Below are 13,885 nucleotides of genomic sequence, written 5' to 3' on the forward strand. Positions count from 1 at the left end.
TTAAGATTCCAACACAGTTACAAAGAGAAAAGAAACCAGCCTGTGTTCCTCAAAAATAACTGCCGTTGCACGAATTCCTTATTGAGACCATTTGTGCTTTGCACAGTGCCGGATGGGTTTTCATATATAATGGGTATAGTTTTGGCATATAAGTCAATAGAATATGTACGAAAACCATTCTCTTAACACTATCAATGATATGGAGTACAAAGAGATGGATTTAAGATTCCTTCAGATTACGCATAACATGCTTCTCATAAACATTCAAAATTCCTCATGAAATGGCTACATGATTGAAGAAGAGGCTTACATACTCTTCCCAGAAATATACGCCCTTGATATCGAACGTAGGAGGGTGCCAACTGCTAATGTGCTGAAGTCGTAACCATACAAGATGTTAGAGTTTGGAACATTCTACACTCTAACAATGATCAATCAAGTGCATTGGTGCTATTGGTGGACACGCACAAAATAAAATGAGGATGAACTAAAGTTAGTGTGGATCAAAATTTGGTATCATGTCGAGACGAAACGCATCTCCTTTACGATCGCAAATGAAAACGTGTTAAAATTATGTTTAAGATATCTTTTATTTTTTTTATCTGCAACCATGTCTACTGAGAGTTTCATTGTAATAGTCGAGTACGTGGTAAAACCTGTTCTGGAAAACAAATCACATAACCTAAAGGAAATATCTTTGATTAAACGATTAATCGACGTGTTCGCTAGTGGAATAATTTGCTTATGTTTTAAGTTTTCGTTTTGATATTTTCCAAGGTACACTGCGAGTTGTGTAGGAGAGACAAGTGAATAATGTTTTAATGAGCTTCAGCTATAAGAAGAGAGTAAAGTTTTGACATTGACGCGTTATGAAGCAATTACTTTCTAGATTTTTTGGAAGGACCTGTGTCCTTTGGGTGTGATTAAACTCATGTCGGTGACATACCATTTAAACTGTTGCGAATCGGCTGGTGGAAGAAGATGGAGGAAAACATTTCGGTGATGCTATAGTCTGGCGAGAAAAACTGAGCTTTCTGACTGTTCTGGGGGTAGAACACAATATCGTTGATGATAGAAGGAGATATCTTTGCGTGGGGATTAGCTGAATGCAAGGTAAAGGTAGAAAAAGCGGAGAGCGAAACAGCACATCTGTAGACAAAGCGTTAAAGTATGATTGACCTTTCTCCGATATTTCTTAGTTAATTGATATTTAACAGACTATAATATCGATATAAATCACCAGATTTTCAAGCGAATTTTATAAGTAGAGCATTTAAAATAAACCAAACATAACGCTGAGATCTCCTTGGAGTTGCCGAAGGGCAAACGTTTTGTTTCTTTAGGTAGATAGTGCTTTCTCAGATGAGAATAAATCTTCTAACTTCCAATATACGCTCGACAGCTCTGTTCATAATATAGGTGAATAGATTTGCTTGGTTAAACGAAACTCTTTAAGTTCAGTAGCCATATGGTTTTAGTCTTTTGTACCAAATCAGAAATTATTTAGTTTTTACGCAAGGTGGATAATATTAGAAGTACATGTTCCTTAAAACTAAATCTGAGAATAATACAATTCCTAAAAGGCAATGGTGTATAAATGTATTTTTGAAGGGGTCGATACTGTGTAGTTTCTATGAAATGATATTAGAAATCAATGAAATTATGTTTAAGTAAGCAATGACTGTTAATGACAATACACTGTTACTTTATATGACAATGGGATATATTTAGAAATTTCTAATCGATAACATAAGTTTTAACGATGTACCGCTTATTTTCATTTCCTTGTGTCCAATACGAAATATGTCATCTGCTTGCTTCTTAGGAGAGGTAATTCTATTAAATATAAACATTTCTACATTTTCTTAAGTAAAGGTCCACATTAACGTGTGTGTGAGCATGTGAGCATTTGAGTGTGTGATTGGGTGTGTGAGTGTACTTGTACATGTGCATATATATATAAGAATATCTGCATATATATAAGTATGTATGTATTTATGTATGTATGTATATATATATATATATATAATTAAGAATCAGTTGAATTAGTTACTAAACTTGGGGCACTTTGCCAGTTCGGTATAGTCTGCACAACACTAAGATAGGTGGACAGAATGTAAATAAGTAACAAGGATGTACCGGTATCAATACATTACGGCCGTTTCAAGCGGCTCCATTTAATTGATCAATGGGATCATTACATTAAGTTGAAAGAAACCGCTCTCTTCAGAAGCAGATGACCATATAGATTTCAAACATAATGGATAAGCCATTTCTAACAAATTTACATCAATGATAGAAACCAAAATAATTACATTGCTTCCTGATGTTATATATGTGGCATAGTTTAGAAAATGATGCATATCTTATTAAGCTTACTATAATTTAGAGAGCAGCAGAGGAAAAATAGTGGGAGTCAAGATAGAAGAGTGGTGACGTAGTTATTTGTATTTAGATGTAGACTTCAACCATTTAGAATTAAATCCATTGGGAGTTGTCAACTGTATTTCAGTTGATGGTGATAAATGAATTATGTAATTCATAATTTAACAAATGTATTATATTGAGAAAATTCAAATTAATATATAGGGAAAGATAGAAATTAAACTTAAAATTTAATAATGGGATACTTTAATATATAGGAAAAACTATTAAGGCGTTTCCTAAGCATACTACTGTTAAGGTGGTCATCATAAAACCGTTCTGCAATGAATGTATAACTGAAATAAATTATCATCTGTGTAGGAGTACATAGTATATATTAAAGCAATAACAAGGATTATTTTCTCCATTACGGGTGGATTACTATAAGATATCAGAAATAAGGAATCGAATATAAGAGGTAATTGAATCAGCGGTATAATAAATGTATAAGGGAATATATGCGGAAAAAATAGTTAAACCGATTTGGGGATGTAAACATTTAATTGCATGCTTAAAAAATATACTAAAATGCGATAAGGATTACCATAATGTTTATAAAAAAAACTTGTAAAAATAATTTTAAATTACACACACTAGGAAAAATTATAAAAGGATATGTGAATGTATAAAAAATCTCACATATAGGTAAACAATTTATAAAACAATGTGTAATTATAAATATAAAATATAATATTGTATTATACAGTGAGTTTTATGAACAGAAATTATAAACTACTTTATAATCTAAAGAAGCTACACAAATGCATTGGAGGGTATATAGATATATAAAAAGTTAATAATATAAGATAAAAAATATAAAAATATAATTTTATAAAATATTTCATTGCGAATGATATAAAAGGTATAACAGAAATAAAAAAAAATAAGGATAAATCGAGATAAAATAAAATAAAATAAGGATTATTTTATAGATTATGATATAAATTATAAATTATATTAGAATATTGAAAATATCTTATTATTATAATAATTAATAAAAATGAAAATATGTATATCAAATAGTAATTAAAAATGTAAATTAAGATGAAAATGCCTTTGGAAATGGGTTATGAAACATTTGTAAAATATATCTAAGACACTAATCTATGTAGAATAACAATAGTTCCTGAGGGTATATCTTATTCTTAGGGGAAGTGCAAGATTTAGTAATCCATTGCAATGTTATATATTATACTAACTATAAGGGAAGATAATTCTAATACCGAAGGGAGTACATATGTATATATAATTATTGAAAAATTGCAGATTAAAGTGGTTAAGGGCTATTAGAAAGCAATGCTACATATATTTCGAGAAAATAGAAGGTATGCTATGAATAATATGACATACTAGATACTTCATGCTACCAAATCATAGTATGATATACTTAGTATTACTTGCTTCTAAAGTATTTGAATGTACGGGTATCCTATGAACACATGATACTCTAAGATCTCATTTATTTTGTTTGCATCTATATTTGAATATTTCATATATCTCCATATGACACATATTACGTCCATGTTGGCTATTTGTGTATGCCTGAGTTCTAGGGACTATATTCCATTCACAGATCTTCGTAGATAATGAAGTACTGTTGGCATTATGCCTAAGCCTAAAGGACGAAACATGATTATTCAAGCGTTTTTTGGGGGGGAGGGGGTTCATATTTACAGAGCATCCGATGTAACTGGAGTTAGTAGATTCTGTCATTACTGTACATTTATATATGACATTTTTTGTTAAACACTAAACCAATAACGGGCATTGGGATCCTTCCCTACAATTGCAACTGGTGGATATTATTATTAGCATTATTTACCCTATCATTAACATTTATATTGTCGTCAATCAAGGTATCGCTCAAATTCGTAAAACTATTATCAAGTGTTATGTCACTATTATTTCAGCTATTATAATAGGTATTACTACATCTATTTATATTGGGAGTATATCATTTGATATTATGCCCTCAGCCTGTAATGGTTGCATTTGGGATACTTGGGGTTTCTTTGAAATTGATGTAATGAATTCATTGATCAATTAAATGGAGCTGCTTGAAACGACCGTAATGTATTGACATCCGTACATTTTTGTTACTTATTTACATTCTATATTTAGGCATATATATAATGAGAAGGAGAAGAAGAAGAAGAAGAAGAAGAAGAAGAAGAAGAAGAAGAAGAAGAAGAAGAAGAAGAAGAAGAAGAAGAAGAAGAAGAAGAAGAAGAAGAAGAAGAAGAAGAACAGCAACAACAAAAACAACAATAATCATAATAATAATAATAATAATAATAATAATAATAATAATAATAATAATAATATCAATAATAATAATCCTTGGATTGAATTTATAAACACCCAGTTCGATGCAATTCCACAAAAACTTATTCAATAATGCCCATCATTAGATTGTGGTGGCCAGCATAACGGTAATGGAGCTTTATTTGCATATTAAAAATGTTTCCCGTTGACAAATTGAGAAGATATATATATATATATATATATATATATATATATATATATCAACGGGAAACATTGTTCTTTCTAAGACAGGAGAGTGAAAAGGGAGGTGAATATCTGTGTGTGCGCGAGAGTCTGCGAGTGTGTGTGTGATAACAGAACGTGTGTGTGCGTATGTGTGTGTGTCTGTACATGGTTTGGTGGTTTATCTGTTAGTGTGTATGTGTGATTGTGTGTGTGTGTGTGTGAGACGTAGTGGAAGGAATTAGTAGCAGGAATAGTTAGTGGGTGCTTATGGACAATAGGTGTGTGTCTCTACCACTGTGTGTGTGTGTATATATGTGCGTTCGTCTCAATGTGTGTGTGAGGGGGCACATGTATGTTTGTCATGTGGGTGGGCTGTATATATGTAAGGTGTTTGGGAGGTGTGTGTGTTAGGTGTATGTGAGGTATGTGTGAATGGGGGTATGTATGGGTTGTCAGGTGTGTAGAAGGTATGTGTGAATGCGGGTATATATGGGTTATGTATGCAAGGGTGTGTATGCTTGGGTGTGTGTGTATGTGTATGTTTGCGTGATTGTTAGCGTGTGTGTGTATGCGCAAGTGTGCGTGTGTATGTGCGTCTGTATAAGTGTGTGGGCGAGTCTGAGCGTGTAAGTGCATGCATATGTGTTGTGTGTGTGTGGTGTGTTGGGGGATAGGTGTGCTTACATGTGTGTGTATGTGTGCGTGTAGGAAGGGATGAAATAAATTGTGGAAAATTGTAGTGATTGTAATAAAAAAGTGAATAATGGATATAATGTAAAGTGGAGGGGGGGGTAAAAAAAAAATATATATATATAAATAATAAATAAAGAAAAGTGTTGCATTGTCGTAAAGGGGAGAGTCATAAGGAGGAGGGGGCTGTGTTGAGTCCGAAGGGGAAAGATGATCTAAGGTTAAAAATATAGCGCTGTTCCAAGTGGAGTCGCGAGGGAGTGGACCCATGGTGCAGGGCGAGGCCAAAAACGGAGATGTTAGAGGGGGAGTGGTTGGCCAAGTGGAAGTGACGGGCGACGGGGGAGTCCGAACCTAGTCGAACGTCCCTTAGGTGTTCGGTGAAACGGTCGGCCAGCCGGCGGCCCGTCTGCCCCACGTAGAGTTGATTGCATAGGGTGCATTTGATGCAGTAAATTAGGTTGGAGGAGGTGCAGGTGAAACTGTGTGGAATGTGAAGTGTGTGTATGTTCGACCCTGTGACAGAGGTAGTGTTGGTGATGAAGGGGCAGGTGTGACAGCGGGATCTGGAGCACGGGAAGGAGCCGGGTGGGGGTGGGGAGGAAGAGGAGAATGTACTACGGACCAGTAGATCGCGTAGGTTGCGGGCGCGTTTGAAAGAGGATAGGGGTGCGTTAGGTAAAATGGGGTCGGTGGGTGGTGTGATCGAGCTGGAGGCGACAGAAGGCCCGTAGGATCCTCCGACGAAGGGGTAGGGTGGCAGGGTGGAAACGGAGTGGGAAGGGGGTACGGTTAGGGGATTGGTGTGGGGTAGGAGAGAGGGCGGTGATGCGGTCGATTCGACGAGCGCGGGCGAGGGCGGATTGGACAAGGTGGGAGGGGTATCCTCGATGCATGAACAGACGAGCAAGATACTGGGACTGGGTCTCGAAATCCTGGTCCAGGCTGCACAAACGTCGGAGGCGGAGGAACTGGGAGTAGGGGATGGCCCGTTTGGTGTGGAATGGATGGGAGGAGGAGGAGTTGAGGTAGAGGTGGGAGTCAGTGGGTTTGAAGAAGGCGGAGGTAGTTAGAGAGTTGGAGGGGGGGTTGATGGAAAGAGAGATGTCGAGGAAGTTAACAGAGGTGTAAGAGATGGTAGAAGTAAAGTCAAGAGCAGGGTGTAAGTTAGAGAGGAAGGAGATGAAAAGGCAGAGCTGGAGAGAGAGAGAGAGAGAGAGAGTGAGAGAGAAAGAGAGAGAGAGAGGGAGAGAGAGAGAGAGAGAGAGATTCAGATTTTCTTTTTCTTTTCGAATCAGCTATACGAGTTCCGTAAATTTAAAACATCCTCTTGAAAATTATTTATTAATCTTCATCTACATAATTATTTCTAATATAGGCATAAACCTTGACATTTGAGGGGGAGGAGGTAGAATAACACATCGATTCAGTTTTCGATTGATATTTATGTTATCAACCCTGAGAGTGTGAAAGGCAAAGGTGACCTTGGACGAAATTAGATCTAGATGTAAAGTCGTAAGAATTAACCACGAAGCATTTCTGCCAACGCACATATGAAGGTGGCAGTCCATTACATTTTCCATCGAAATAACAAAATCTATTGTAATGTAGACTCAGAGTTATCGTTGTAAAACCAGCGATGGTCTTATTCTGTATATTTTATAATGCAAAATCTATTAAATATGCTCGTTATATTGATATATATATTAATAAGTAATACATTTTATATGGTTACTTTTATATAAATGTATTTAACCTTTTCCAAATCTGTTTTTTTTTTAACCACGTTCTCTAAACTTTAATAATGCTGAGATTTTTACGTCTTTTAAACTAAAAATAACCATTTTAAAAATATGTTTTTTGTTATATATATATATACTATAATAGTTCGGCATTAATTTTGCAGTATCATATATTTTTCATAGATTTCCTTAAAAGAAATGAAATGTTTTTCATCCAAATGTACCCATAGACCTTCATGCAGCATAATTTTCAAAAACGTTCTTACTCATGTTTTCATCTTCATTTTATCACATATCGAACAAATATTCACTTCATCCACTGTTATGGGGTTTGTGTTATAAATGAACACTAATGTAACGCCCTTCCTCAGAGCATTGTGATATATCTTTGATTCCTAAAACACGTTAATTTATTCACAAGTCATTTCTTCCCTTTCAAAGCTAAATATTTAACTGGGGCATTTAATTCAGGCATTGTGTTATCCCCATTTTTTTTTTTTATTCAGTTACCAGGTGTGAGAGTTGCATTTTATTCATTAATTCCTGTATGTTTATAATACATGTAATTGATTGCGTATTAAATGAGAGAGAGATAGAGAGAGAGAAATGAAGTATTTCTAAACTCAACAGAAATTCGCTATTTAATTACAGAAACAGAATAAAACAAAAAAATATATTAGCGTTAATTGTATTAATTGTGAGCTACTATCAAAGAACTGATAGTTAATTTCACGGAACTAAGATACAATTTCAGACAACTAGGGACATCTCTCATTATTTGATTCATTAATTTTTTCAAATTATACTTCGTTCTCTTTAACAGCAAATAAAAATTCCCGCTAGGTTTAATATTCTTTCTCCATTTTAAATACAATTTGAATGGATAATAACTTTTCCCTTTATATACCATGTGGTATATTCACGACGAACATGAATTATCTAAACCTATGCCACCGGCCCTTCTCATTTTTCCCTTGGCATACTTATTGTATGTATATATAAATCTCTCTCTCTCTCTCTCTCACTCTCTCTCTCTCTCTCTCTCTGTATATATATATATATATATATATATATATATATATATATATATATATATATATATACACACTCACAAAAAGGCATATATATCAATATATATGTGTGAGTGTGTGTGTCTGACTGCATATATACATACACACACACAAACACACACACACACACAAATATATATATATATATATATATATATATATATATACACACACACATTTTTGAACCCATTGTTATACGCAGCAGAATTGTCCTCAAAATATGCCATTCTCTTACGGTAAAGGGGTCCTCCCATTTCCTTCCCAGATTTCAAATGGTAACTATACATTTAAACAATATTGTTTGGCTATATAACCTACTTTTCAATAACTACAATTCTTCCAAATATTTAGCCCTACAGATACATCGATAGAGAAGTGTGTACTTTCTCTCAGTTTCCTTGTATTGCTTCATAGATTCACATTCATTGAAAATATATTCTATGTATTTTACATGATTAATGAAACTTTCTTTTTATAAGGCAACTATACATGTTTTTGTACGAGAGAGAGACAGAGAGAGGGGGAGAGAGAATGCGTATGCCTGTGTGTACGTAGCCTACTTTAATGTGCGTGAGTATATATATATATATATATATATATATATATATATATATACACACACACACACACATCCATATGTATCAGCGTGCGTTGCAATATTTATCTGTGGTACAGCATTTCTAAAAATATGGTGTTTGTGATTCTATATAAATGTTTTAGTAGATTTAGTATCATATTGATTATACATTTACACGTATACCAATTTATGAGAATTCTAAAATTTATATATGTCTAGTGTGTGCATGTGTATCACTGTGTGTTTATGCTTGCACCTATGTATGTACAAATATGATTATCCATATATAGTTACGTATGTGTACACGCATATGTATACATGTGCATAAATACGTATATGTATATACATACATATATATACATATACATATATGTATATATGTATATATGTATATATATATATATATATATATATATATATATATATACTGGATAGATACTATCCGTTAGTGGGTTGTACCCCCAACCCCTAACTCTCTCACGTTATATATATATATATATATATATATATATATATATATATATATATATATATATATATATATATGTATGTATGTGTATATGGGTTTTAATACTCACATACACTTATATAAATAAATAAATTTATTCATTCCGTTCGATTCTTTCGATATTCAACCAGCTTTCTCTGTTTTGCCTGTCTTCCCTTGTCTCTTTCCTTTCCTTCTACTCACTTTTCTCTCTCTCTCTCTCTCTCTCTCTCTCTCTCTCTCTCTCTCTCTTTACCACCTTCCCTCCATCTCCTTGTATGTATGTATATGTGAGTGTTTTTGTGTGTGTCTGTATATATATATATATATATATATATATATATATATATATATATATATATATATATATATATATACGCATATGAGTGAAGATATGTACGTATATATACGTACTGGTATATATGTATTCGTGCGTATATGCATTCACTAATAATACATCCTTATTATTATTTTGCCTAGCCTATTCAAATTAATTTAAAACAATTTCTATCCAATTGTGTCCTCCTCTTTCATTTAAAACACACCTTTTACAACTAGAAACATCGTTTTATGCTGCGTTTGCCGTCTTAGTTTCTACTGCACTAAATTTCTATGAGTCTGCACTAAGAGCTTTGTCTTTACACAATTCGGCATGACATTTTACCATACAATTCTACATTCTGCTACTTTTGGTTTTGTAGTTTAAAATAATGTTTTTGAAACCCATACATACATATATACATACATACAGACATACATACATACATACATACATACATACATACATACATGCATGAAGGCATACGAACATACCTACAAACATACGTACGTATATGTGTCTAAACACACACACACACATATATACATAGAGAGAGTGAGATAAATAGATAGATAGATAGATAGATAGATAGATAGACAGATAGACAGATAGACAGATAGATAGATAGATAGATAGATAGATAGATAGATAGATAGATAGTTAGATAGATGTGTATATAGATATGTATGTTTGTACCTGTATATTTATATATGTATATATGATAGATATGTAGTCTGTGTTACATTTTATATATATATATATATATGTGTGTGTGTGTGTGTGTGTGTGTGTGTGCGTGTGTGTGTGTGTGTATACATACATACATATAATTCTCATTTATGTTTATTTTTCGATTTTTGATAATTTTAATTCGTAATTAAACAGCAATATATGCTTCAATACTTCTAAATATGTAACTGAAATATTTTTGTTCGTTTCTCTGCATATTTGGATAAAAATGATGTTGGGTAATTATTCAGTCATGCGATAATTTGTTGTAATATTCTAAAGGAATACATTATAAAATTTCTATATGTACAAAAGAGTTTAATAAATTTATATATTCCCACGCTTTCTCACTTCCTCTCCCTCCTCCTCATACACCCTCTCTATTTCTGTGCCCCTCTGTTTCTCTGTGTGTTTATATATATATATATATATATATATATATATATATATATATATATATATATATATATAAAATGTATGCACACACACAAAAACGCACACACACGCACACGCACGCACACTCACACACACGCGCACACACACACACATATATGTATATATATATTTGTGTGCATATACGTAGGTATACATTTATATAATCTTATATATAATTCATATTATGCAAATATTACAAACACACCTATACCTACATACATACATATAATACGTACATACGAATATATATATATATATATATATATATATATATATATATATATATATATATACAGACACACACACACACGCACGAATACACACTGACATATGTCGTATTGAGTTAAAAAAAACAATTCTGATATGAGTATACGAACAAGCATGCAGATAGATATGTACATGTGTATGGTGGTAGATATACTATGTTTTTTTGTATTTAATTAATTAATTAATTGATTTCAATCGGATTCTTTCTAACACGACTCTCAACTGTATTTATTCGTATATATTTATGTTTTCTTTTCTTCTTTAGATAGGAAACGACACATTTTGTCGAAATATATTTGCTAACATATACAAAATGAATTTGAAACCACATCTTCCTCTATGCCCCTGGATAATTTAACTTTGGAATGATCTATTAATATCTTTATCGAGGTTGTAAGGTGCGTTGTCATTTGGATATGTAAATGGTATGCCCTGCCTATTTGGGTTTTTTGGACAAGGCATTTCGTTTGACATTCTTCCCGACCATCCAGCAGAAAACGATTAACAATGTCTGTGGATGGGTAAACGTGCGAATGAAGAATGGTGCCTTGTTCAAGAATGGTAGTCTTTGCCTATACACCGAAATTCCTTGAAAATCAATATCTCTTCCAGCTCCATGAATGTGCCAGGTATATGTTAAAATGATTTTTATGTTAGAAATAAATGTTGCTGGCGACCGATTATTGTTGAGATGTGTGTTTGCTATTACTAAGTATGTTATTACCACTGATGTTTTCTTTTGTTTTTGATTTTGTTATTCTCGGCCATCCCTGCTTGAAGTGATTTAAGATGAAATGCCATTTAACCTTATTGCTTTGAAAATCATTTAGTTAATAGATGTTTTCATTCTCTAATACTTTATTGTGTGACTAGAGCTTTGGCAACTATTTCCATCAGCCTCAGTTACCATGTGCAGGCTCTCCTTTTTGTGTTGATTTTGTTGTTGCTGTTGGTTTTTTTTTGGGTTTTTTTTGCTTTGTCCCCTGTCTAATCGAATCCGACAGAACAATGATTAAAATTGTTCCGGCTACGATCATACTGTCCTTTTTGTAAGTCTAACAGGGTGAGGCTCTCCAACGTCTACTTAACATTTATAAATCATCAAGGTGTGGGTTTACAGTTGTTTAGATTCTAGTTTTAGTACACGTAATGGCAACGCAGATTCGCTCACGTTAGTGTACATATGATGTCGATTGGGCCAAATTAGATGTATTCTACATATATTGAATAGCACACTTGTGCTATTTCATTTATTGAAAAGGACGTAACCAGATATCACAATCTGGCACTGTATTCATTCTACCAATCTACCACAATTATAGGAATACAGGGGAGCATATACTCGGTTATTTATTCTACTATATTTAGTTCCGTTTGTTCAGAAATCACCACGAAGCACGTTGATGTTTTTTACAGACTTTAATTATATTGCAGCTTATGTATAAAGATCAATTAATACGAAATCAGATATGTTATTATTCTGAATATAATGAAGCTATCGGAACCCCACTAGACACTTCTTATCTTCAGTTAACGTAACACTAATCTCATTACAGATAATCATATTCTTTCAAGGTAATGAATCAGTCAAAGAATAAATTTCGTACTGTAATGGCAGCAATTCTGAACCTTCAATTCCGCAGAATATATCTAGGTGGAATGGCTTCTTAAGATAAAATTATATTGCTGAAAGCACGCGTGGAAAACACCCTAGAAAAGGATTATCTAGCTTATAGAAATTAAAATTCACCAAGATGCATACTACCATTGATAAGAAAAAAAACCTGATTGGGTTCTTCTCTTTCTCACCCGGTTTTTCACCATCCAAACTGAAACTCAAACTGCAAGCCTTGTTGTAAATATAATTTAATACTAGTTATCGCAATACATTCCACTGAAAGTCCTTCCATATTCTCTATGCACCTTTCACCTTCAATAATCTAACGTTATCTACTTGCAAAATGTAAAATTGAATATTAACTGCTACATCACCTGTTTATCTAACCTGTAGAGGTTGTAAGTCTCACCCCTTCTATTCCTTTAAAATTCTCAAAAAGTCACATCGCAGTGTATCATACGATAGACATTAAACATAAGCGTTTTAAATGGTTGTCTAACACATTTACCGTATCGTCCATATTTCACTATGAATGTATGTGAACTGATGTGTGTTTGCTAATGTACAGGGTAGTGTTATTATGTTTCGGCTCAACAATGATGTGTTACCTTAGAGTACGTGTATTATTTATATGGATGCCATAAGTTTATGTGCATCGTTTTGATAGAAAGATAGGAAGAGGAAGTTCTGCTCTGATATGCGATTAAACTTTTTCTCTATTCGTTTATTCGTATCATAAAGATGTAATTGTGTGCTCGAGTAAGTCTTGTATAAATCTGTGCGCATTTCAAGAAACTAGATGAGAATGAGAGAGATAAACAGACAGATAGACATACAGACAGAGACTGGGAGAGAAAGATCAGGATCATATCTCTCGCTATTTAATATTTTCTATTTATCTGTTAATGCAAGTAGTGGCTGCATATTTAAGCGGTATAATATATATATATACGTATATATATATATATATATATATATATATATATATATATATATATATATATATATATATATATATATATATATATATATATACA

At 33.1% G+C, this 13,885-nt stretch overlaps 1 long non-coding RNA gene across 3 annotated transcripts in view; it reads right to left on the minus strand.

Moving 5' to 3' along the window:
• The window catches only part of LOC128250119 (uncharacterized), a 68,466-nt gene that overhangs the window by 23,103 nt on the left and 31,478 nt on the right, over nucleotides 1-13,885 (minus strand). The window lies entirely within an intron of this gene.

The sequence above is a fragment of the Octopus bimaculoides genome, chromosome 19 (assembly GCF_046866305.1).
Source record: "Octopus bimaculoides isolate indiv1 chromosome 19, ASM4686630v1, whole genome shotgun sequence".
Lineage (NCBI taxonomy): Eukaryota > Metazoa > Mollusca > Cephalopoda > Octopoda > Octopodidae > Octopus > Octopus bimaculoides.